The 23752-nt window shown below is 43.6% G+C and overlaps 1 protein-coding gene and 1 long non-coding RNA gene across 2 annotated transcripts in view; one reads left to right on the forward strand and one right to left on the reverse strand.

Moving 5' to 3' along the window:
* LOC135921733 (uncharacterized) overlaps positions 1-23752 on the forward strand; it is an 89146-nt gene that overhangs the window by 40461 nt on the left and 24933 nt on the right. The gene's annotated exons all lie outside the window — the stretch shown is intronic.
* The window catches only part of LOC135921734 (uncharacterized), a 49347-nt gene continuing 35462 nt past the window's right edge, over positions 9868-23752 (reverse strand). The window contains exons 4-5 of the long non-coding RNA XR_010570598.2: positions 16765-16971; positions 9868-10765 (exon numbers count right to left, since the gene is read on the reverse strand). This is a non-coding gene — a long non-coding RNA (uncharacterized lncRNA). The remainder of the gene's footprint in view (positions 10766-16764; positions 16972-23752) is intronic.

Here is a 23752-nt window from a genome sequence, read left to right on the forward strand (position 1 = left end):
ACCAACCAATTCAATATTTTTATAACAGGAGAGGTCGAAAGCTGCAGAAAATTGAATGGGGTAGCGGGTACCTCCTGCGTCTCAGTCTTTCGTCTTTCACCTGACCACTGAAGCCAGGCTGAAGTAGAACGATATGCTGGGCAGATAACCTTGACAAGGGGCTTCTTTGCTGGCCCCGTCAAAAGTTTTTAGTTAGAAAAGTAACGCAGCGCCTAATACAAAAAATGAAAGAAAAAAAGTAAGGGCGGCTATGCCTATGCGGGTATGTACTTATCGGAAATTTCATATAGGTCACTACTCGTGACGGTGGAGCACGCTAAGAGCAGGTGAGAGATTCGGCTATCTGGTGCCATGTGTAATTAGGCGCCTATCTCGACACCAACACGGCATATTCCTGGTATTCTTATGCAGAAGACCCAGTTGACCTTTCTTCAGCCAACAGCGCGCCTAATGGCGAAGATAGTCACCTATTCGGACTAGAATTGAAGCCAACTAATTGACAGTCGCAATATAAGTTACTGATACACGTATTGAAGAAAACATAGACTGACTGAATGCTCAACCGTTGTCGTGAGAAACGACTGCCACTCGAACCCCAGCAACAAAGGCAATGGAATTATGAGAAAACAAAACTATGTTAGTTTGCGACAATATTTAGCATCAAGGTTTATGAGCGCTGTTTGGTGCATTTGGAACGCCAGAACGTTGTTATCACGCAACACATTCAATGGTTTGAATAAATTTACGTATAAAAAGAAAGGTCTTGTCCAATCAGCCTAAAGGAAAGCATTAAGACTTTTAGGCTTTACATCAACATTTCACAATGTTAAGGTATTACCGACGCTCACTTCCCTATCCGCCACGATAAAAAGACAAATAGAAAACGCGAGAAGAACTGAAAGTTCAGGATTGAGAGCATGACAAATATGGATAGCTGATGTTCCTGTAGAATTCAAAAAAGAAAAAGATATGCTTAGGCATGTTGGTGGACGATAATAACATTTTAGCGCCCAAAAAAAAGAACACATTACTAAAAGGTACGACGTCTTCGTATCATACATTTTAGTCTCACGTGCTTGTTGCGCGCTAAAAACGTTTCCAAGAATAAGTGAAGATGGGCAGGTATTGCAATGCGTGTTGTGTGTAGGGAGAGAAAATGACAACGTCTGTTGCTACGGGAAGCGAAACTGAGTCGAAGATGCAAGGTGATTAATATGTATGCCGAAGATATGAAGGTTTCAGGCCCAATAGAGTGTCTACTCGCGCCAGATAGCGATAATTGGAAGGTGAATATGAAGCTAAAAAACTTCAATGCAATGAAAAATGCGTAGATACTATGTACACGTTGATGTTTCCCACAACAAAACGAAAGCGTTTCGATATCACAGTTTTCTAAGTCACGTAACAGAGACCATGCTATATTGTAAACAGCGAGCGGTCACGTATACTTAATGCACAAATTTAAGGAAAATACAACGTACGACCACGCACTCTGGTGACGTCTGTGAGCACCTTTTTTCTAGGGAAAGCGTGAGGTAGGTAGGGAGGGGGAAGTGTCTATTTTTCTTAACTGAAGAACCATGGTCGCCAATGAGGAATGCCTTCAAAAGAATGACAAAAAATGGCTGTGGCTTAGGTAAGATTAAGCCCAGGATGCGAAGCATACTAGCCTTTATTTTAGTTGTTGAACCACTGTTTAGCCTGGTGAACTGCTGTTGCTTGGCTATATTTGGTTCGGCTAGACGAAGAAACAACTCATGCATTACTGCTTCGCCTTCAAGAGTGGAACGCGACAGCGTTCCCGTCGACCCGCCAAGGGGTGTAAGACAATGGGCTACAGGGCAGCGACTACGCGCCCCGCATTGGACGCGGTGAGCGTCGAGCAAAGCAGCGTTCGGCGCGGCAACGAAATGTGCGCCTGAGCAAGAGACGCACGCCTTAGAAACAGCTCGTTTCTAAGGCAACACCGCATTCACTAGAGGCGCTTTTGTACCGCTTTGAAGTATCGTACTCGTGGCTCAGTGGTAGCGTCTCCGTCCCACACTCCGGAGACCCTGGTTCGATTCCCACCCAGCCCGTCTTGCAAGAGTTGAGCCAAAGCCACTTCTCCTCTGTCGTGACGTCACGGTGTCACGTGGTTTCAAGGCGACACCGCCGCGCCTGAGGAGCTGGGTTGAGCTCTCGTAATATGCTTCGCATAAAAAAGAAAGACTAGACAGTTGCTTTTAAACGGTGCAATTTTTTATGTTCAATTTGTTGCTTGCGTAGCGACAACATTTCTGCGTTTTACGCTTGCTGCAGTGAAGACAGCTCGAGATGCATTGCGCGCGGGGGTGACTAACGGGATGGTATTACGCTAAAAGTGCGAAAGTGCTCATGAGACACCATCGGAAGACGGGACAGTGCTTCGAAATGACCTGAGATTAATAGGAAGTCGAGAGAATGAAATAAAAAAATTACCAACCTTCACCTACCGGAAAATGGGGGTAAGCGAAGTTCGTCCTCCGTGCACTTGACCTTCGTCACGGATAGGTAACCCTCACGTAAAGATGCCGAATCGCTTTGGCCTCCCGCTCCCTCGGCTCGGGCTCTTCTCGTTGCAGTCGGATTGCATTGGCTTGGACAGCTCTAACGGCTGGATTGGCGCGCCTACGGCGAGCCCTTTCCCAGCCAGTTCTTGCCGCCGCTCGTGAAACGCTGCCCATTCCTCAGCGGACCTCGCAATGCGTGACCGTCCCCTCCGTATACCGAAACTGAACTGAACGGAAGCGAAGCTGACGGGGGGGGGGCGGGGGTGAGCAGTGCGCGTGACACCCTTTCATGCCCTTTCCCTCCCCGGCTGAAATGAAACGGCTTTGATCGGTTGCTCGCGTAGCGTGAGCGCGCGCCTGTGCAGCTGAAATCCTTGCTAATGACTCACGCTCCTGCGCCCGCTCAGCTCTCAACTCATCAAACTGCGCTTTGCCGCAGCTGCTCTTCTCTGGGAGCAACTGGGTTTCGGCATGACCACATGGTCACCGAAACCTGTGAGTCAATACCAGCTTCGCTTGCAAAGGCGTAGCGAAAAAACAGTGCAAGCGTCGCTATATTTCGCGCACCCTGCGCACGTTGACATATACAGCATATGTTGGTACAAGCCCATCTATCTCCTCTCTCCTCCTCAGTAAAGCCAGAAATTACGGTGAATAAAAGGGTGCAAATGGGTATTTACGATTTCCTTTGTGAGTACTTCAATTTGGACAGTCGTATTCATCGCTCACAGAAAAAAAAGCAGCGCTACAAGTCGGGGTACAAAGAAAGAACCACACACAGACACACTGCGCTAATAACTGCGGGCTTATCATCTTGCTGAGTCTTTTATACAGATCACTAAGTTAGCACCAACAAGACCATGAAAAGAAAACACACCCGGGCCAAAAGGAAAAGAGGGAAAAACACTTTGTGCCCAACGCATAATTGCTGCAATGCAGGAACAAGAACATCGATTTCTTTCTTGGACTCGGAGACAGGCTCTTGACGCATTCACCACTTAAGCGGTTAATCACAATTTGTCTATTACAAAAGAATCACAAAAACGTTATGCGCATTCAATACGCAGTTTGTATTTTTGCGAAGAGGAGCATTGTCAAAGTCGTTAAGTAAATGCTATGCTAATAAATGCGATGTGCATGATTCTGTTTATTTTTATCCTATGTAATTTGTCATCACTTGCAGTGTTGATATTTATGCACCACAGAGGTCCTATAACTTTGATGTCATGTAATACACTGTTCACAGACATTTCAAATATGCAAACAACAAATCGTGTTGGCGCACTGTGGAAGACGTCGATGCAGTGTTGTCACGAGGAGAAAGGCGATGTACGGTGCTTGTTGATTGAAGACCGGTGGCGTGAGGGTTGTACACAAATAAACGCGACACTTGTATAAGTACAGATAAGCTTTATTTTCCCTTGCCCGCGGTCAGACTGGTGTCACAATGCCATCATGCTATCTAATAAAGGCCATAAGTGAATAAAGGATGATTTACTGACCCAGCACAGGGCTATAGCCCCAATATGAGAAATATAAAAAAAATAATAAAGCCTGTGAATATCTTGCACTGTTTTATTGATGTATCTTGGCTTCAAATATTCTTATGAGCTGACGTTGCATGTACAGGTTTTATGTTGTGATTTATTGAATGAGTACGCAAAACAATATGCACTCGCTGGCACTGCATTGTCGGTGCTACATAAAACGATTTGCTGGAGCTGGCATAACGATATATACATGTCTCACAAAAGTTGCAGTAACGCGTCAAACGAAGAAGAAGAGAAACATTCTTCTGGCAGCTGCGATCCTTCGCATGCTCTATGCCAGCCTGCGACCTCTCTACAGTGAATTTCACTGGCTCCGTCTTGCCGTCTTATATTTGTTACGCCGAACACGCTTACATTGTCAAAAATACCAGCACATCACCTAGGGTTAACCATCGGCGAGCTACGGTTTCTTTGACGATGGATGACCCTCGCCTGGCGAGTTTTCGTAGAACTTTACACTATGCAACAGGCTTGTAGCGTTCCTAACTAGAACGGCAACAGAAATGACATCATCTAAGTGAGACGGGTGTCGTCCGCCATTTTATTCCAACTTCTCCCTTCTCACTTCCCCCTAGCACCTTCCTTCGTCTTCTTTCATGCGTCCAGCGCAGACCGCTTCACTCTTCCGGATTTCTTTTAATTACACCTCCTGGGGTAATACTTGAATACGTTTCCAATAGCGGCGCACTCCGTTTGGCCCGAGGCTCCGGTGTACCAGACATTCTTCAATATTCCATGCTGGCATGCAGTCTTAATAACTTGAAATGGTCCGCAATATTTTGAATTTGAGGGCACAGCTCCTTTTCTTACAAGGACATAGTCTCCAGGCTGTATGTCCGGTATCTCGCTACTGTGCCTTTTATCAAAGTTTCGCTTCATGCGGCGCTTGTAGATCTCCTGTTCTTTGACAGTTTTCCTTACTTCCGCAAGTTCGAGGTTCTCTAGGAGACCTAGCTCACGATCTGCAGGAAGTATGGGCGCTGTACCTGAAGTTACAAAATGAGGGCTGCAGCCTAAACTCGTGGTGTATGATCTGTTGTGATGCTTCACAGCGGCCTCGAGACAGCACTTCCAGCCACCGGCAAAGTCTGGATACATCTTCAGATACTGTTTGATGTCTCGTATGGCACGTTCCGCTACGCCGTTTGCTGCCGGGTGGTATGGAGAAGAATACTTTATCATGATGCCGTGCTCCTGGGCCCACTTTGATAATTTGGCACTCCGAAAAGCCGGCCCGTTGTCGCAGACGAGCGTCTTTGTGTGTTTAAAACACTCAGCTTTGAGGAGGTCTATTACGCTGTTTGCGTCTTCTTTGCCAGCGTTAGCCGCAATCGTCCGTGTGCACTCATCTATGGAGAGCAAGAAAGCTTGCGTTCGCTTGACTCCTTCCCCCTTCTTTTTGAGCTCCGCGAAGTCCAAATGAATTACTTCGAACGGGATGCTTGAATATTCAGGGTTTGTCATAACGTCTGTCGATTGCTTGAATTTAACTTTGTTCACCTGGCAGAGGTGGCATGTGCGGATGTAATGGCTGATGTCGTTTTTCATGCCCGGCCATGTGAATCTCATGAGCAATTTCTTATAAGTGCGCCAGAAGCCATCATGTCCACCCGATTCAGGGGTGTCGTGGTATAGATGAAGAATCCATGGAATCATAGTTGGTGGTACGTGATACCTTCCATTGATAAACTGGAGCTCTTCTGTACCTTCCCATAGCTTAATATGATTGATTGTATCTGGATTATTGCTTGATTCCTGTACAAGTAATCTTGATAGTGCGTCAGCGTCAGTGAGGAGTGGGCCAGGACGGTGCGAAATTACGAAATCAAATTGTTGCAGATAGTTCACCCATCTAGCAATGCGGCCTCTTGGCTGGGCCATGCTCAGAAGTTGAGTCAATGCTTGATGGTCCGTGAAAAGTATGAATTTGGCACCTTCCAGGTAAGTACGAAAGTACTGCACAGCTTTTAAGACGGCCAGAGCTTCCTTTTCTGTGGTACAGTAATTGATTTCGGCGGGTTTCAGGGTATAGCTGTAGTACCCCACGACGTAGTGTTTGGTTTGATCAGCTTGTTTGGATGGCTTCTGGTATAGAACTGCACCGGTAGCATAATGTGATGCGTCCGTGTTCAGCACGAAAGGCAAGGAAAAATCCGGTATTCGCAAGATGGGGTCCGACGATATTAGTTTTACAAGCTCACGATAGACAGCTTCGCACTTCTCGTCCCAATGAAAAGGCACGTCTTTCTGAGTTAAACGTGTGAGGCACCTTGTTCTCAGTGCGTAGTCTTTGATAAACGCCCGGAAGTGTCCTGCAAGGCCAAGAAAAACGCGCAGGGAGTGCACATCATAAGGCTTTACCAGCTTGGAGATTCTCTCTACCGATTCTTGCTTGGTGCTTTTAGTCTGTCCATCAAACACCCTGCCAAGAAATACTACGGTATCTTGAAAGAACGCACTTTTCTTGAAGTTGACTTTGAGTTGGGCAAGACTGAGGGCATGAAGAACTTTTGAAAGATGACTACGGTGTTCGTCCTTTGTCTTTGAGTAGATGATGATGTCGTCGATGTACACATTGCAAAATGTGCCCAGGTAAGGTTTCAGAATGTCCGTCATAATCTTCTGAAACCACGCAGGGGAGTTTTTCCAACCAAATGGTAGGCGGTTGTACTCAAACAAGTCAAATGGGGTTATGAACGCGGTGTACTTCTTCGTTTCTTCACTTAGTGGAATCTGCCAAAAGCCCTTGCAGAGATCTATTCGTGAAAACCAATGGCAACCACCGGTTTCGTCAATGATGTCGTCGATTCTCGGCATTGGATAAGGTATCAATTCAGTTTGACGATTGAGAGCCCGGTAGTCTGTGCAGAGGCGGAATGTCCCGTCTTCTTTAGGTGCAATAGTGATAGGAGAAGCAAATGGGGATACAGAAGGCCGGATGATACCTGCGTCTAACATTTCTTGCAACTCCTTTTTCAGCCACACCTTTTTATCTCTGGACATATTATAGGGGGTTCTACGAACCACTGTTTTATCTGCGAGCTCGAAAGGAACGACATGGGATTTCATTGCTGGAGGGTAGCTTCCTATGCATATAAGCTCTGGGTACTTAGTCTTGATGTCTTCGTGGTGAAAAATTAGCCTTGATACACTAGGTTCTTCACCAGGGTCTTCTGTTCTTATCGTGTCTTCGGCCATTACCTTGTCATCCCAATAGAGGTTCATCTTAGGTTTTTTCATGTCTGGACGGGACAAAAGAAAATCGTAGGTGACATTGGGAATGGCCAATACGTCACTGGTAATAGCATTTCCTTGAAATTCAATAGCCAGGGTTACCCATTCGCTATGCATGGTCACTGACCCATCGTAGGCTTGGACACGCAATGTTCTACCAGCGTGCAGACGACTGGCATCCACTCGAGTCTTGTTGATAATAGATACCGAAGCTCCACTGTCAACGAGAGCCTTCACTTCAATGCCATCTACCTTAATGGGGGCGTACAATAAGCTTGACGACACCAAATATACTGTCTCACTGAAGCTCTTTTTCTGGGGCTTGTGATGCACGGTAGACAGATTATGCGGAAGTAGGTTGCCGTGAACTGCGGTAATTAGTTCTTCACCATCCTCACAGTCATGATTTACGCTTCCCAGAGATTTGTTTATGAAGCTGTGTTCACATTCAGTTGACGGCAACGACTCTAGATTGGAATCAAGTTGCTCTGTTCTACCATCTGGCTGTCTTCTCGATGTAATTCTTGGCACTGAGGTCTGTAGAAAGTTCAGAAGGTCATCAAACGTTCTTGGACCTTTGAGCTGGACATGACAACGGATCTCGATACACAACCCTTGCGTTATCAAAGCTACAACAGCAGAAGACGACAGCTTCGGTTCTGCAGAATACAACAGGCGACGCTTCTCAAGACAGTACTCAAGCAGAGAGCCACCTGTATAACTGAACCGCAGCGCCGCATCCCATCTTTCTACTGCGTTGCCTTCGAAAGCTCCTAAAAAGTTGCTTTTCCACAGTTCCCAACATGTTGTTCCATAATCCATGAGTTGCACGTCATACCATTTTCTGGCTATACCGCCCAAATAGCGGCGCATATGCAAAATCTTTGTGTCGTCGGAGTGCCACAGATTCTTGTCACAGGCGTACTCGAAAAAACACAGCCAGTAGTGTGCATTTTGCGATTTTCCTTCAAAAACATCTGGTTCAACAATACTTCGTGCTGACTGCTCTCGACTAAGCGCTTGGACGAAAGTTCTCATTATTTCGATCTGTTGTATAATGTTCCTTTGCAGTTCCATAACACTCAAGTCTAGGCTCACCTTCCCGGCAGGCGTTTCCTCTTTGAGGGTGCCACGTCGTATGGGTTCCAGAACGAGTTCGCTCAGTGTCTGCAGTTGTAGATTCACTGTCACCGATCCTGTTTGCACGAGGGCTTGGCGGCTGATTGCAGCTTGTTGCAGTACCACGTTGATCAGCGCGGTAGAACTAACTTCAAGAGGAAGGTCCGTCGCTGGCTCACCGTGCACTTGGTATCGGGTGAACACAACAGACTCTGATGACGCCTGGTCGACGAAAAACGTCACCCGCATCGCTGGTCTTCGAAAACTGTCGGCTGCGCCAAAATGTAGCGTTCCTAACTAGAACGGCAACAGAAATGACATCATCTAAGTGAGACGGGTGTCGTCCGCCATTTTATTCCAACTTCTCCCTTCTCACTTCCCCCTAGCACCTTCCTTCGTCTTCTTTCATGCGTCCAGCGCAGACCGCTTCAAGGCTTATATTGTGCGAGTGTTGGTGTTCATGGCGCGGTGCATTTTCTTTAAATGTGCGTCGTCCTTAGAGAAAAAATAGATAGATTAATATCTGAGTGTTTGCAATCGCACTTTTGATAATGGTTGGACCCCGGCCGTAACATTAAAACCAAATGTCAATATTTACTTTCTTGCGTGTGCTCGCACTTTTAATATGCATATACAGGGTGTTTCAGCGAGCACTTTCAAAAATATTTAAAAGTTCCCTGTGGCAGTTAACACAATTCTAGTTCATGAGCTGGCCTACTGGAAGCAGCGGACAATACTTACCCAGAAAATCAGATCCAAAATCGGCCAACTAATAAACATTTTCTAATTAAGTTTTTAACTTATTACGTTATGGCCCATATTGCAATTTACAAATTCCAGCCATGTATTTGCAAGGCGGATCCCCTTGGAACGAATTTTTAAGGTGGCACCAGTTTCGAGATATAAATTCCCGAACTTTGAGGAGAAATACATTGGCGTTGCAGTTAATTTGTTAACAAAAGGTCGTTTCATGCACTGAAGGAGACAAGTAACTGGAACGCCAATGTATTTCTCCCCAAAGTTCAGGCACATATATCTCTAAACTGGTGTCGTTGTGAGAATTCGCTCCGTGGATCAACCTTGCGAAGTCCACTGCTAGAATTGATAAATCGCCATATGGGTTATAAGATAATTAGGTAATAAGTTACTTAGTGGATTCTTGTTTATTAGTCGATTTTGGATTTCAACTTTTTGTGCAGATAGTGTCCGCCGCTTGGAGTAGAGCAGCTCATAAACTAGAATCGAGCTATCTGCCACATGCAACCTTGAAAAAAATCTGAGTGTTCGGTGAAACACCCTATATATATATATATATATATATATATATATATATATATATATATATATATATATATATATATATATATATATATATATATATTGTGAAACACCACATATGTAGCAGCGATGCAAAACCCACGGGCGGTGAGGTTGCAAAGAAAGAAAGCTACGCTAAGGCGTACGAGTCAAATGCCTGATTTTCTTGTAGGCTTTTCTGCTTGTTTGGCAGTTCCACGAATCTTCGGACACTTTTATTCTGCATATGTGTGTAAAATACTAAAATATTTTACCACTGCAAATGTTTTCATTCAAGATAAACATTAGCAGCATTAGTTGGAAACAAGGTATATTTATCAGAAACGAGTGCGCAAAGAAAGTCATCGTCCCTCGTAGAATATAGAAAATTGAACTGTTCATTATCCGTCAATGAAACAGACCTGTTACCAAGTAAGTGGGCCTGTCTTGTAGCGTTCTTCTCTCCAAGTCAGTACGTACGGCTGCGTTCTGTAGTGGCAAAACTTCGCGGGATGGTGATGAATTCAGCTGCGCGTCCTGGTTCCAGGCTTCGCGTGCGTGCCGCCATGAAAATTCAGACAGCCTTTGCACTTTTCTGTAATCGGATAATTACGTGGCCCCAGCTATCGAAAAGAAGCTTCCCCTCTCCGTAACAACGAAAGGAGGGCGTATGAGTGAAATGAACGCACGCGTCGTGTCAGAGAGAATATGAGTAGAACAAACCTAAAAATTGTAGGATGTCCAAACTTTTCTGCCCTAAAAATGCTTCTGTAGCCACTCACATTATTTTGCATGTATTCTTTAATATTAGTACAAATAGTCATGCGGACCCAACTCACGTTATTTTATGTTTATCGTATTTGGACACAGAACATCAGATGACACTGCCGTAGAAGGTGAGGGGAAATGTCAGGGATTTTGAAGCCTCGTTTTCCTTCAACGCGCTTCTGCAACCTGGGTTTGTCTTCAAAGAAAAGTAGAAGACGAGGGACTTGCAGGCTTTCCGGTGTCTCCTTGAAATTCTCTCCTTTTTTGCTGCAAAAAGATGAAACGTATGTATGTGCACTGCTTTGACGATAAAATATTATTAGTATATCCCTGTCGTTGAACGTGCAATATATGCTGTGCCGAGTTTCCTAACTGAAAACTGTTTTAACCATGGAAAACATTACGCCCCACGCATGCTGGCGTTTTCGATAAACTGAAATAACCTCCCAGTAGTACATAGCTTAGAAAACCATTTACTAATTAAATACTCCCTGTACATTATGAAGTCTCGAAATAAATAAACATTCTTTTTTTGTACAAGTGTTGTTTCGTATTATGAACATAATTAAAAGTGAACGCGCCGTATTATTTTGTATGTGCAAAAGGGTGTTAGTGCATTGCTAGGGTATATTATAATAATAATAATAATAATAATAATAATAATAACAATAACATAGTATAAGTACCTGTAGAAAATTACTTCAGCCCAGGAGTCAACACCCCATTCCTTTTTAAATAGACAGCTATGGTGTTTCTATAATCAGGCATTCTTGGAAGTAGAGAATATGAGGGAACACACTGTTGGGTTACACAGTTAGGCAACTGTAGACTGGTGATCTTGCCGCGCTCCCATCTATAAATTCTCATGTTCATGCAAAATAAATAGAAAACTCGACACCTTATGAATAGGCGCACTAAAGCAGACTGCAGCAGTCGCATTCTGAAAACGTGGCATATGCCAGGGAAGAATAACGAGGCAGAAAAACATCACACACATTCAAGAAACTCTTCGGGAAGATGTTTCCAAGCATTTGATCAATGCAATATTTGAATGACCTTTTAGCACACAGTACTTATAACGTGACGTGCTAGAAACCTTAGCTACTATACAAATTACGAATTAGCTACATACCATAGAAAACGCACATAAAACTGGAAATGGATGCACAGACCAAAGCAACGACCACGGTACATTTTCGCCAAAACACTCTGGTAAGCAGATATAGGAGCAGATTAAGGCAGCAGGAAGACACTCATAAATCGAGCTGTCAAGACTTTGAAGGAGCACGTCTGCAAATTGTGTGATACTTTCAGTGCATGACTAGAAAGTGTACGTCACAATCAACCTGCTGCTGACAGGCCTAACATTAAGGCCGTATGCATATCAGGTACGCACCTAATAGAAAAAATTAATTTGCAAATGATGCCATGATTCCACCGAATTTCGCTTTCGTCTTGCCATGGTTCTGCCGCGAACATTGTTGTAATTCAGATTTTGTTGCTGTATGTTGCCGATAACCGTTACAAAAGATGGGTTATGCATACAGAGGGAAGCCCCCGAGTTAGCAGACTGAGAAAGAGAGCCCCAGCTAGTATAACGAGGAAGCTATGGGATGTGGATATTTTTGAAGGAATAGCGGATTTCTGAAGTCAGCCGGCAGTCAGGGAATCTATTTCAATAAATGAGAACATTAATTGTCATCATCAGTCAGCAGTGCAATTATTATATCAAGTGAGGAAATGTAGACATTAGTGACCTAAATCATGTAAAGTCAGATAAGTTCTTAATACATGATTCTGTGAAGTCAGATAAGTTCTTAATACATGATTCCATAAAATGTCTTTGTAACGTGACTGAAAAATTGGTCGTAAGTATAACATAGACCTAAGTCTTCGGAACAGTCACTGTAAGAACCGAAATGTGGGAAACTAGAGTAAAGAAACTGCATGTTAGTATTGATGGGAACTAAGATCTTTCGCTGGGCTTTAGCGTGTACATGTGCAGTAGAAGTGAAAAAAGCGAATACTTATTTGCTTCTGAACCTACAAAATTCCTGAAAGAGCAAGCACCGGAGATGAATCTTACGTGCAGCTCATAGCTGTAATAAGGCGAAATGCCTCAGTTTTGTGCTGTCTTCAAGACGGGCAAATGCGCGCGGTACGCATTCCCCCTCCTAAAAAAAGCATTGCGTGTGAATGAAAACTCAGTTGAAATGACCCTCTCAAATAAAAACTCTGCGAACATTGTGCATTGTGCATTACATTGTGCTCTCTTGTTAAAAAAAGGCATGTGGTTACGAAAATTTCGCGGCTTCTCTAATATCACACTAAGACACACAAGGCTACCACTGTGAAAAATTCTTCTGAAATTAAAAAGTAGCGGTGAATTAGCAGCCGTTGTGTGAGAAAAAGAAAGTTAAATAGATTTAGTACTATTATTCTGCAGTCTAATATTGCGGCAACAGTTCACAATATTCGCAGGATAGTCGTTTAGTTTAGCACTGCCTGTACATTTCAGTACCTTAAAAGTTTAATTGTACGTAAATTTCTTAATCATGATCATCATCAGCCTATTTTATGTCTACCGCAGGACGAAGGCCTCTCCCTGCGATCTCCAATTAACTATGTCATGTGCTAACCGATTCCGATTAGCACTTGCGAATTTGCTAATTTCATCGCACCCTGTAGCCTTCTGCCTTCTTCTACTGCGCTTGCTTTCTCTTGATACCCATTCTGTAGCCCGCATATTCCAACAGTTATCTGACCGGCGTATAACATGACTTGCCCAAAGCCATTTTTTCTCTTAATGTCAATTAGAATGTCGGCTATACACGTTTGGTCTCTGATCCAAACAGCTCTCTTTCTGCCTCTCGAGGTTATGCCTAGCATTCTTCGTACCATCGATCTTTGTGCGATCCTTAATTTGGTCTGAAGCTTCTTTGTCAGATACCAAGTCTGTGTCCCATATGTTAGCACCGCTAAAATGCACTGATTGTATACCTTCCTTTTCCATGATAATGGTAAGCTTCCAGTCAGGAGCTAACAGTGTCTGCCGTGTGCGATCCAAGCCATTTTTATTCTTCTATGAATTTCCTTCTCGGGATCAGGGTTTTGTGCGATTATTTGACCTAGGTAAACGTACTTCTTCAGAGACTCTAGAGGCTGACTGGCGATCCTGAGCTCTGATTCCTTTGCCCGGCTATTCGTCATTATCTTTTTCTTCATACTAACTTTCAACACAACTCTTACACTGTGTCTCTTAAGGTCTTCAATCATTTGTTGAAACTCGTCTGCTGTGTTGCTTAATAGAACACTATCATCGGCAAATTGAAGGTTGCTGAGTTATTCGCCGTCAATCCTTGCTCTTAAGCCTTCCCAGTTTAATAGCTTGAATATTTCTTCCAGGCAAGCAGTGAATAACATTGGAGAGATTGTGTCTCCTTTTCTGGCGCCGTTATATTACCATTCTAGTTTACTTCTGGAGAATTAAGGTAGCTGTGGAATTTCGGTAGATAGTTTCCAGGATATTTACGTAAGCGGTCTGTACTCCTTGAATATGTAATGCCTCTATGACTGCTGGTATCTCTACTGGATCAAATGCCTTTTCGTAATCTATGAAAGCCATATAAAGAGACTGATTGTACACCACGGATTTCTCGATTACCTGATTGATGACATGAATGTGATCTATCGTAGAGTATCCCTTCCTCTAGCCTGCCTGTCCCTTGGTTGACTAAAGTCTAGTGTTGCTCTTATTCCATATAAGATTATATTGGTGAATATTTTATATAATATTGTAAGTAATCTAACGGGCCCAATATTTTTAAATTTTTTGCCGTCCCCCTTTTTGTGGATTAATGTTGGCATTTTTCAAGTTCTCTGGAACCTTTTAAGTCGATAGACAGTTCGTATAAAGTGCAGCTAGTTTTTCAAGCATTATCTCTCCACCGTCTTTGATTAAATCGACTGGTAGTCTTTCTTCTCCTGCCGCTTTCCCTCGTTTCATATCTTGCAAGGCCCTTCTAACACCATCGGTACTTAAAGAAGGAGCCTGTCTACTTGTTCATTACTACTTTGAATGGAGGTGTCGTGGCTTCATTGGGTACTCTACAGGTCAGTATATAGTTCTCCGCTGCTTTTACTATACGTTCGAGATTTCTGCCCATATTAACCTGTATATCTTTCAGTATATACATCTTAGTCTGTCCGATGCCTAGTCTCAGTTTTTCTATCTCTATAATTTCGAATATCCTTATTTTCTCCTTGTAGATTAGGTTTAACAGTTCCGGGAATGCTATCTGATTTCTTCAGTTGGACACTTTCATTCTTTGTTGTTTGTTTTAGGTGCTTGGCTACTTAAGAGAGCTTACCTACTGGTTGCCTTGGGGCCTTACCTCCCACTTCAATTGCTGCTTCTCAAGCCAGCCTAGTCATGGTTTCATTCATTGCCTCTATGTCATTTTCATCTCTCTGTTCTAAGGCTCCAAATTCGTTTGAAAGTGCCAACCTGAATTTGTATGCTTTTACCCTTACTGGGTCTAGGTTGGCATGTTTCTTCTTGACCAAGTTTACTTTTTCTTTCTTCCAACTGAGGTGAATGGTAGCCCTCACTAAGCTAGTATCACTGCACTTTACCTACCTAACACTTTTACATCCCGCATTATGCTGGGATGGGCAGAAAGTATGAAATCAATTTCATTTCTTGTTTGACCATTAGAGCATTTCCAGGTCCACTTTCTGTTGCCACGCTTACCGAAAAAGGTGTTCATTATTCTCAGTTCATTCGTTTCTGCGAATTCAACCAACAGGTCTCCTCGAGTATTTCTAGAATCCACGCCGTAGTTGCCAATTGCTTGTACACCAGGCTGCTTTTCCCCACTTTTGCATTGAAGTAGCTCATGGCTACAGTATACTGAGTTTGCTCTTTTTGCATCGTTAATTCAACATCTTCATGAAACTGTTCTATTTCTGCATCATCGTCACTGGCGGTTGGAGCGCAGGTTTGTACTAACTTCATTCTATGCCTCTAATTAAGTATGATTACGACTACTGCTACCCTCTCAATAATGCTGTCAAATTCCGCAATGTTGCCCCACTATGTCCTTATGAATTAGGAATCCTACTGCCAAGTGCTTCTTATCTGGTAGTCCTCTATAGCACAGGACGTGGCCATTTGTGAGCACTGTATAAGCTTCGCCAGTTTTTCTAACCTAACTAAGGCCAACGATATCCCAAACAACGTCTAATATTGCCTCAAAGAGTCCTGCTACGCTGGCTAGCCTAGCAGCCCGCACGGCAGCTGCTTAGTTATAGGCCGCGCCACTATGTTTCTTTTTACATTGCCTATTTTATCTGTTTCCTACCCTAGCATCATCAAATGTTACAAAATGTTTGCTCGTCACACAAACGTTTCCTTGCTTTGGGATGCCTGCAGGAAGCTCTCGAATTTTTTCAGATCCACCAGCTCATCGAATGCCTGGCCTAGTAGCTTGAAATTTCTGCCCACGTGTGAGCCGGGTAACATTAACCAACGAACGAGTCATACTTTCTGCTAACATTAACTTGTGTATTTCGCGTGCGTAACGAATTGTTCGCATTCACCCTCGTTGCGAAATTTTCCCTCATTCGCTGTGTGTGGTACTTGCTTGTTCGTGTAGTCAGGAACTAGGATTCTTACAAATAAATATATCATTAGTAGTAGTGACCTTTGTGCAACAAGCAAAAGGTAAACAAAGTTGTGTCTCCCGGTTTTTATGTCATTCTCATAAAAGTTATTCTTGTCGTGAATTTTCCATACGGCATTGCGTATGTGCATCCTGCTATGACCTCACAACGCGTCGACAGCGTGGTTAAAATAAATTATAGGAAATGAAATTTTAAATCTTTTGCGGCTTTCGCGCGCAACTTCTTTTAATAAATGTTCTGTCTGTTGAAGCTACTTGACTGAAAGTGCATGCTAATCTCCGAAATCAGTACAGCGCCTGAGAGTACCACAAATAATACTTTTTTTAATGTGTCCATTCATAAACCCTTCAATCACGTGTAATATTAATGATGGAACATTAAAAACCTCACGATATAGGGACAACATATAAAGGAACGTTTGCGTATCGGATATGGTCTCACTAAACGCTGCTGAATTGAGATTCTCAAGAAAAGATCACTAAAGCGTGAAAGATGAATTGTTGCCCAAAAGAGGTCCACATTGTTCGTGGGAAAAGCAGTGATGTGTAATACAGCACTTCATATCCAAGCGAAATTCTTACCTTTATCTGGGCCAGAAGACGAGCACGTGGGATAAGCTCTTGAATTGTTCTTATTTGCGGTGGCATCTTTATCCGCAGTAGTCTTAGAAAATCAACTACCCATTTTTGGCAGTTGTTTTCTATCTTATCGTACTTTCCTGGTGTTGAAATGGTGGCGTAGGCTTCTGATATGTCGATGAAATTACGCTTGTGAACGCCTAGTGGCAGCTGAAAGAGAAATTATCACGACTTAACTTCAAATATTGCGTGATCGGAAAGCATACATAGAGCTCATACTTGTAATAAAGTTTTTGCTGGGGTGTCTTGATTCATAAAATTCGATCTCTTCGATGCGTAGAGAGAGAGAGAGAGAGAGAGAAGGCAGAAAGGAAAGCAGTAAGTTTAATCTGACTCTACCCAATTTGCTACCCTAGAAGTCGGGAGGGGGAGGAGGGAGAAAAAGAAAGAGAGAGAGAGAGAGAGAAAGCGTGACTCCTGATGGCACTTTGACATGCACTATCCTGGTGCGGCGGATACAAATAGGGCACTCAAGTCTGTAGCCTTCGGGAATTTTAGAAGATCTCAAATGGCTTTCTGGGCTGATGAACTGGGAGGCCAGGCTCCCAAGACCTTTGCTTAGGTAAATGTCCCATCCTACAGTTTATTCAAGCAACACTGAGGAGTCTAGTGTTGTTTATCGAAGCGAGAACGGTGGCACACAGGTGAGTCGATGGTCTCTTCGCGCTTGCTCTTAGCGCACATGGGTGTTTCTGCCATTCCAATGCGATAGCTATGGGAGTTTGTGAAGGTTGCTCCTATCCACAGCCAACACAACAATGTTGCGTCACGTGGCGAATCAGTTTTGGGTAATTGCAGTTTCAGTAATGGGCTGAGGCAGTATAATCGACGGTTGGAGCTCTGCTGAGCATTCTTGTAACTCAACGTGATGATATGTGCGAGATTGCGAACTCCTATGGGCAGAATACAAAGCCTATTTGCGACAGAGCCTCAGTATTACTTTCGCCGCTGGCATAATTTCGTGGCTGACCTTTATTAAAACCTGGTACTGTCATTGGTGTCAGTAAACTGGCCTGTACTTCACAATTTCTACTGTAAATACTTGTGGCCAGGAGAGCAAGTATTCAGGAGGTACCACTCTATAAACATGAACAACAGCCTCTGAAGTACACGAAACCACGTATGTTTAGAAGAAGTAGTTAACAATACCGTCTCTTCCTTTGGACTTAGTATTCACAGAGTACGTAATATGCACGGCTCATTTGTATAAGTCCGCACTGACTTTCAGCATAAACGAACAATTACATTGCATAGTTTTGTAATGCATCTATTCAAATCACAGTGATCTTGTGCCCTTGGTAGAGGGGCCTACCGTGAAATGTAGCTCATCTCATGTAATATTCTCTTCAAAAAACCGGTGCATGGGCCAGTCTCTCAAATAAATACTACGAATCACCTGGGACACGTACTATGAAATAACCCAAATGTTATGAAAACCTAACACTCGTGGTGGGCAGTTGCTTTCAAACCTATAAAGGGGCCCAGAAATACGCAGTATTTTTTAACTTCATACACACGGAGAGAGAGAAGAAAGGGGAAAGGCAGGGACGTTAACCAGAGGGGAAGATTCGGTTTGCTACCCTACGCTTCGGAGAGAGGGAGGGGACGTAAAGGTAAAGGAAAATAGAGATAGAGAAAGAAAAAAATAGAGCACTGATGCACAATAACAGTCGGTCACTGTCACCGCTTAAATTCACCGCACATTACAGTAGCACTTGTAGCACTGTAAACATCAGTTCAGGATATAGCCGCTTGTCCTAGACTGTTGTCTTTAACTTGAGGATCACTTTAGAATAGGTGCGTCGCCTTTTAAGGAGCATGTTCCTCAGGGGATGTTTGAAAATAATCTTACATAAGCCGAGAATAACTTTTATATGTTTATTTTCTCCATTTCCCGAAATCCATCATGCGAACTCATGGGGCTGATGCTGGCATCATTGGACCACCTACAGGAACTACGCTTACGGTAACCTCTACTCTCTGAATCGTCACGAGCGGCCTAAGCTGCACTGTTTCAAGAAAAGGCTCTACCTTCACGTATGGCTGTCACTGACACGCAGCAACCCAGATTGCGCCCAGGTCAATGACCCTCCAAGCCGTCGAGTTCATTTTCGGAAAAAAACGCGAAAAGACGGGACATGAAGAAGGACAAGACTATCTAGCTCTGAATATATCAAGTGAATTTTTATTTATTTGGGAAAAATGTACATGTGGTGATACCCGACTTGGCAGCGACAAACAGACGCCCAAAATTTAAAAAAAGGCAAACAAATATACCCAGCTTCAAGGCTAGGAAAAATTTAGAAACAATATATCTGTGTCAACAGAGGCAAGGCGCTGTGTCCGCGACTTGCCTCTGTCTCTCGTCTCTTTCCGTGCGCTAGAAACCTCAGTTATGGACTACCAACACGCCATAACCTACGCTCTTTCAATGTCTCTTTTTTTTGAGACAGGGCAACATTTGGCTGGCTTGTGCACAGGATTCTAAGTATTTGTCAATATGACATTGATTGAGATGCCTGCACAATGAGACAGTATTATAAATCTGGGAGATCTATACAGATTCTTAACATTAAGAGCTGTCATAACAATGAAGCGGAATCTTGTAAAGGAAAGATGAGTATCAACTTGTCCATGAAAGAAATATTGTTTCAAGATGCACTCTTATATTAAAACCAGCCAGTACTGAAAGCGGCGACAGAAATCAGACTTTGCGCGATAGGCAATAAAATTGTTTAGAGACAAAGTTTGACTAAATGTTTTTTTTTTCATTTCTTTAGGGGAGATGTCATAGTGTGTTGAAACCAGCAAGTACTGAAAGCATACCAATTTACTATAAATTGTGCATGGCACGACTTTCCAGAAATTGGAAGTCAGTATCTGCAATGAAGTGCGTTGCTGATTTAGTTATTATTTGTGAACGCTCTGCAGCAACATTCGGTACATGAACATCTCAACTGGAACAGCAATACATTTTATGGCATGTTTCCAGTATGTGTTCTGGAGAGTATCTGCGGCAGAATGCTTCCCGCAACCGGAAATGGAATGTTGACTTAACTGCTCTGCCGTTAACCACAATTGGTTATTTACACGATAATCAGTCAGGTATTGGCATGTTCCTACTAACGATTAATTTTGAAATGCTGTGGCGATTTCTATAAGCTTGTTCAGCAGAAATCAACATTTCAACTCAAATTTTATATTTTTGATATTCAGAGACAGTCCGGACCAGTCTATTAATCACCTTTGCCACCTTGCTACTCCTTCAGCGCAGCTCATTTACACAGCGCAGCTTGCTACAATTAGTAAAGAAGGCACGACGCATCATAAAAGTTCATCTTTTTAAATGAGCTGGCACATATACTTGGTAATTTCAGGATTAAATGTGCAAAAGACAGAATAATTGGTGAAATACGTGTGCTGCTTTTGTAGAGGTGAATACGCAGTACAAAGGTTGGAACCGCAACACATTTCTTTTCTGTGGTCCACGTTGAAAGAAAGCTTTCTGCAAGCAGTATGATGCCGTCGAGATATTATAGTGAGATTTCTAATAATCACATCTTAAAAAGTGGAAAGCACGTATGCGAGGGTGGCACACGTTAAAATTACTGCACATTTCTGCTGGCAAAAGTGCCTGTATCAAAACGAATTTTTGGAGGTATAAGGCAGCAGAACCCACATTATGGAAATGATCTGTGTAGCAGCTTGAAAAGAGAAGCTGACACAAAATATTTATTCAAAATGTAATGGTTACTTTATTTGCAAGTACAAAGCAATGTAATTCAACATTTACCCTTCACAACCAAAATGCACCGTTTCTTGCTCTCTTGTTTTTTCTTCATGGCCATGAAGCAATAATGAAGAAGCCTTCGAACACAGCTCTGCGTGGCAGCACACGTTTATTTCTACAGCAGCACCAGCAATGATGCAAATAGAAATAAATGTTGTAGGTTTGGGTATAATATGTCTAAATACTATCATAAGGAAGACAATCTCAGCTTTGTAGAGAGCACAATCATGTCCGCCTGTGGCCAGTATGTGAGTTGCTAATTCTCCGATCTCCTTGCTGGGCCTACAAGGACAGAGTACTAATCTAACAATCTCATAGTTGCTTGTTCAAGTCGCACTGTAAACAACTATCAACATCTAATGAAACAGGCATAAATAAACCACAAATAGATAAAACATTACCACAGAATATATAAAATAGAACCACAAAATTTGAACATGCTCTATCAAGAAAATTTCGGTAGCAATAAAAATTCAAGAATAATTATTTGAAAATTATTAATAATTCAAACTAATTAATGCAAAGAAATTCTAACGTCAGTTCGTACTCCGCTCCCGTACAAAGAACAACACCGCAAGAATGGGACAGTTTAACAGTAAAAACGCGATATCAGGTGATTGCAAATTGAATTACTCCAATCAATGTTCTTTAGTTAAGGATAGGTTACAATTCATTTGTAAACATATGACCATATCAGCACAAAACACCAGTCCCGTGCATGAGGTCTAATGCTGTGCTTGCGCACAAAAGTGGAACATATACTCGAGCTTTAGGAATAACCACTGATACAGATACAAAAAAAATAACTGTGCTTAGGAACCGAGCAGATAGTTTGCTTGAATAAATTTCAGTAGCGCAAGCACGAGCATGGAAGAAGAAGAAGAAGCCGGAGGGAGCGGCTGCACATCACGTCGACTCCGTATTCCACGAATGTTCTTCTAGCGCAAATCGCCAAAAAGCCACCCGCTATTGCACGCCAACGGACTCAGCTCGTTCCCAGGAACAAGTGGATACCGAAAACCAGGTGGGATTCCCATTTTCCAAGCCTCTACGACAATATTTTGGCCGGACCTCGTGGCGGGAGAGCCGCGAGGCCACGCGCCGGGGCCGGCTTCCTCAACAATTGCCGATCATTTTCTCAATGATGGAAGTCACCGTAGAGGGGCGCAGCATATCCCAGGAAGAAATGGATACAAGCAAGGGATGGAAGGAGGTCAGACACAGAAGATCAGACCGGCGAACCTCCCAACATCGCGAGAGCACCTTGTCACCGACGCGGCTCGACAAGGGCAACAATAACCCATGGAAAGGCAGGCTAGAGCACATACGCAAGGCAAGCAGAATGCCACATTTGCCAAGAGGGGATTTCAAGATTGTGATCAGACCGCGTGGAGGACTCAAATTATCTGAGCACGGTATAGTTCCCCTCACAGCTGCGGTACAAGATGCGGCAGGTATTCCTCGAGACGAAAGGGAGGAGGACATTGTCTGCCCCAACAATTATCAAAATATCCTCATCGTCAGTACCTCGGATCAAGAGCGTGCAAACAAATATCAGGAAGTAGCACATATCAAGATTCAAGACAAGTTTTACGAGACCAATGCTTACGAGACAGCGCCTGACATGACGGCCAAAGGAGTCATCAGAGGAATCCCACTCGACGAGGGCCCAAGAGACGTCACAGCAGCGGTGGTTACGAGTAAAAACCCAACGGCGATAGCAGCAAAGAGACTCAGTAATACTACCACAGTGATTGTGCTCTTTGAAGGACACAAAGTGCCCACGTATGTCCGATACAGGGCAGCGCTACTCCCTTTCTCCCTGTACAGGAAACAAGTGGACTTCTGTCACCAATGCAACAGACTTGGACACAGAGGAGATGTATGTCCCAACCCTGACAACAAGATTTGTGCGGGATGTGGAACATCAAACCCAGATAAAGACCACAGGTGCCAACCTAAATGTCAGTTATGCGGCGAGGACCATCCGACAGCAGACAAGGCGTGCAAAGCCAAATTCAAAAAGCCCTTCATCGTTAAACAGAGACAATGGCACAGACTGCAACGAGAATGACAAGAACATGAAGACGCTATCTCAAGAGAAGACAGAGCAGAGTCTCGCGGAACGCCTGGCCTCCTAAACGCCAGGGAACGACGCTCCAGATCGAGAACAAGGTCTCCATCCACCACCAGATCCTTATCCCGGTCCGGCCCCAGGACACCGGGGACACGATCCAGATCCATGTCCAGAACTAGGCCATCCTCTTCAGCAAACCAGACTAACACGGTGAGCTGGGCAGACGTGGTCGACGGCGTGCGCCCGGGGGCTGGTGGGGAGACTGCCATTAATAACGAGATCACGCAACTAAAACACGAGAACGCGCAGTTGAGGATTTTGCTAGCACGTATGAGCGATGAAATCAAAATTCTCAAGGAAGGAAAAAACCAAATAAGTCCGGTAACTTCCACTCCACACGCGAGCACGAAAGAGCCATTTGAAATCCCGGACAATAAGATGGACGAAGGGGATGAGCCCCCTCCACTCAAACGCAAGGCCCAAGCCATCAGTGATAAACAGGATAACGCAGTGGTAGATAAAGCATTAGCCGATATTCAAAAGAGCCTAGCAGAAATACAGAAGTCAAATGAAAAACGGGACGAAATTATGAATGAAATGGCTAAGGCAATAGCAGCAGTTATGAGTAGATTAGACATCCTAGAGTCAAACCAGTCACCAGGTAATGGACTCCCCTCTGTTGCGTCAGAAGCACCACAATCCTTACCCACTTCACAACCACATAATTATATAAGATCAGCTTCTCTCCAACCTCCCGTCTCCCTCCCATGGTCGCACCCGAAATGAGGCGCGCTAAAGAAGGGTTCAGGATATGGCAGTGGAATTGTAGAAGTTACGAAAACAAAAAGTCAGTTTTGCAGCAGTATTTGAAAGACAAGGATACACCGGACGTCATAATTCTGCAGGAAACACACGGGATTGCAAAGCTAGCAGGATACAGATCTTTTGGCTATGCCGAAGGGGACACCAGGGCATTAACTACGCTGGTAAAAAGAAACATAACTTGCATGCAGCACAACACAGGCATAACGCACATTGACAATATTCTCTTGGAACTCATCCCA

This window comes from Dermacentor albipictus, chromosome 8 (assembly GCF_038994185.2).
Source record: "Dermacentor albipictus isolate Rhodes 1998 colony chromosome 8, USDA_Dalb.pri_finalv2, whole genome shotgun sequence".
NCBI classification, from domain to species: domain Eukaryota; kingdom Metazoa; phylum Arthropoda; class Arachnida; order Ixodida; family Ixodidae; genus Dermacentor; species Dermacentor albipictus.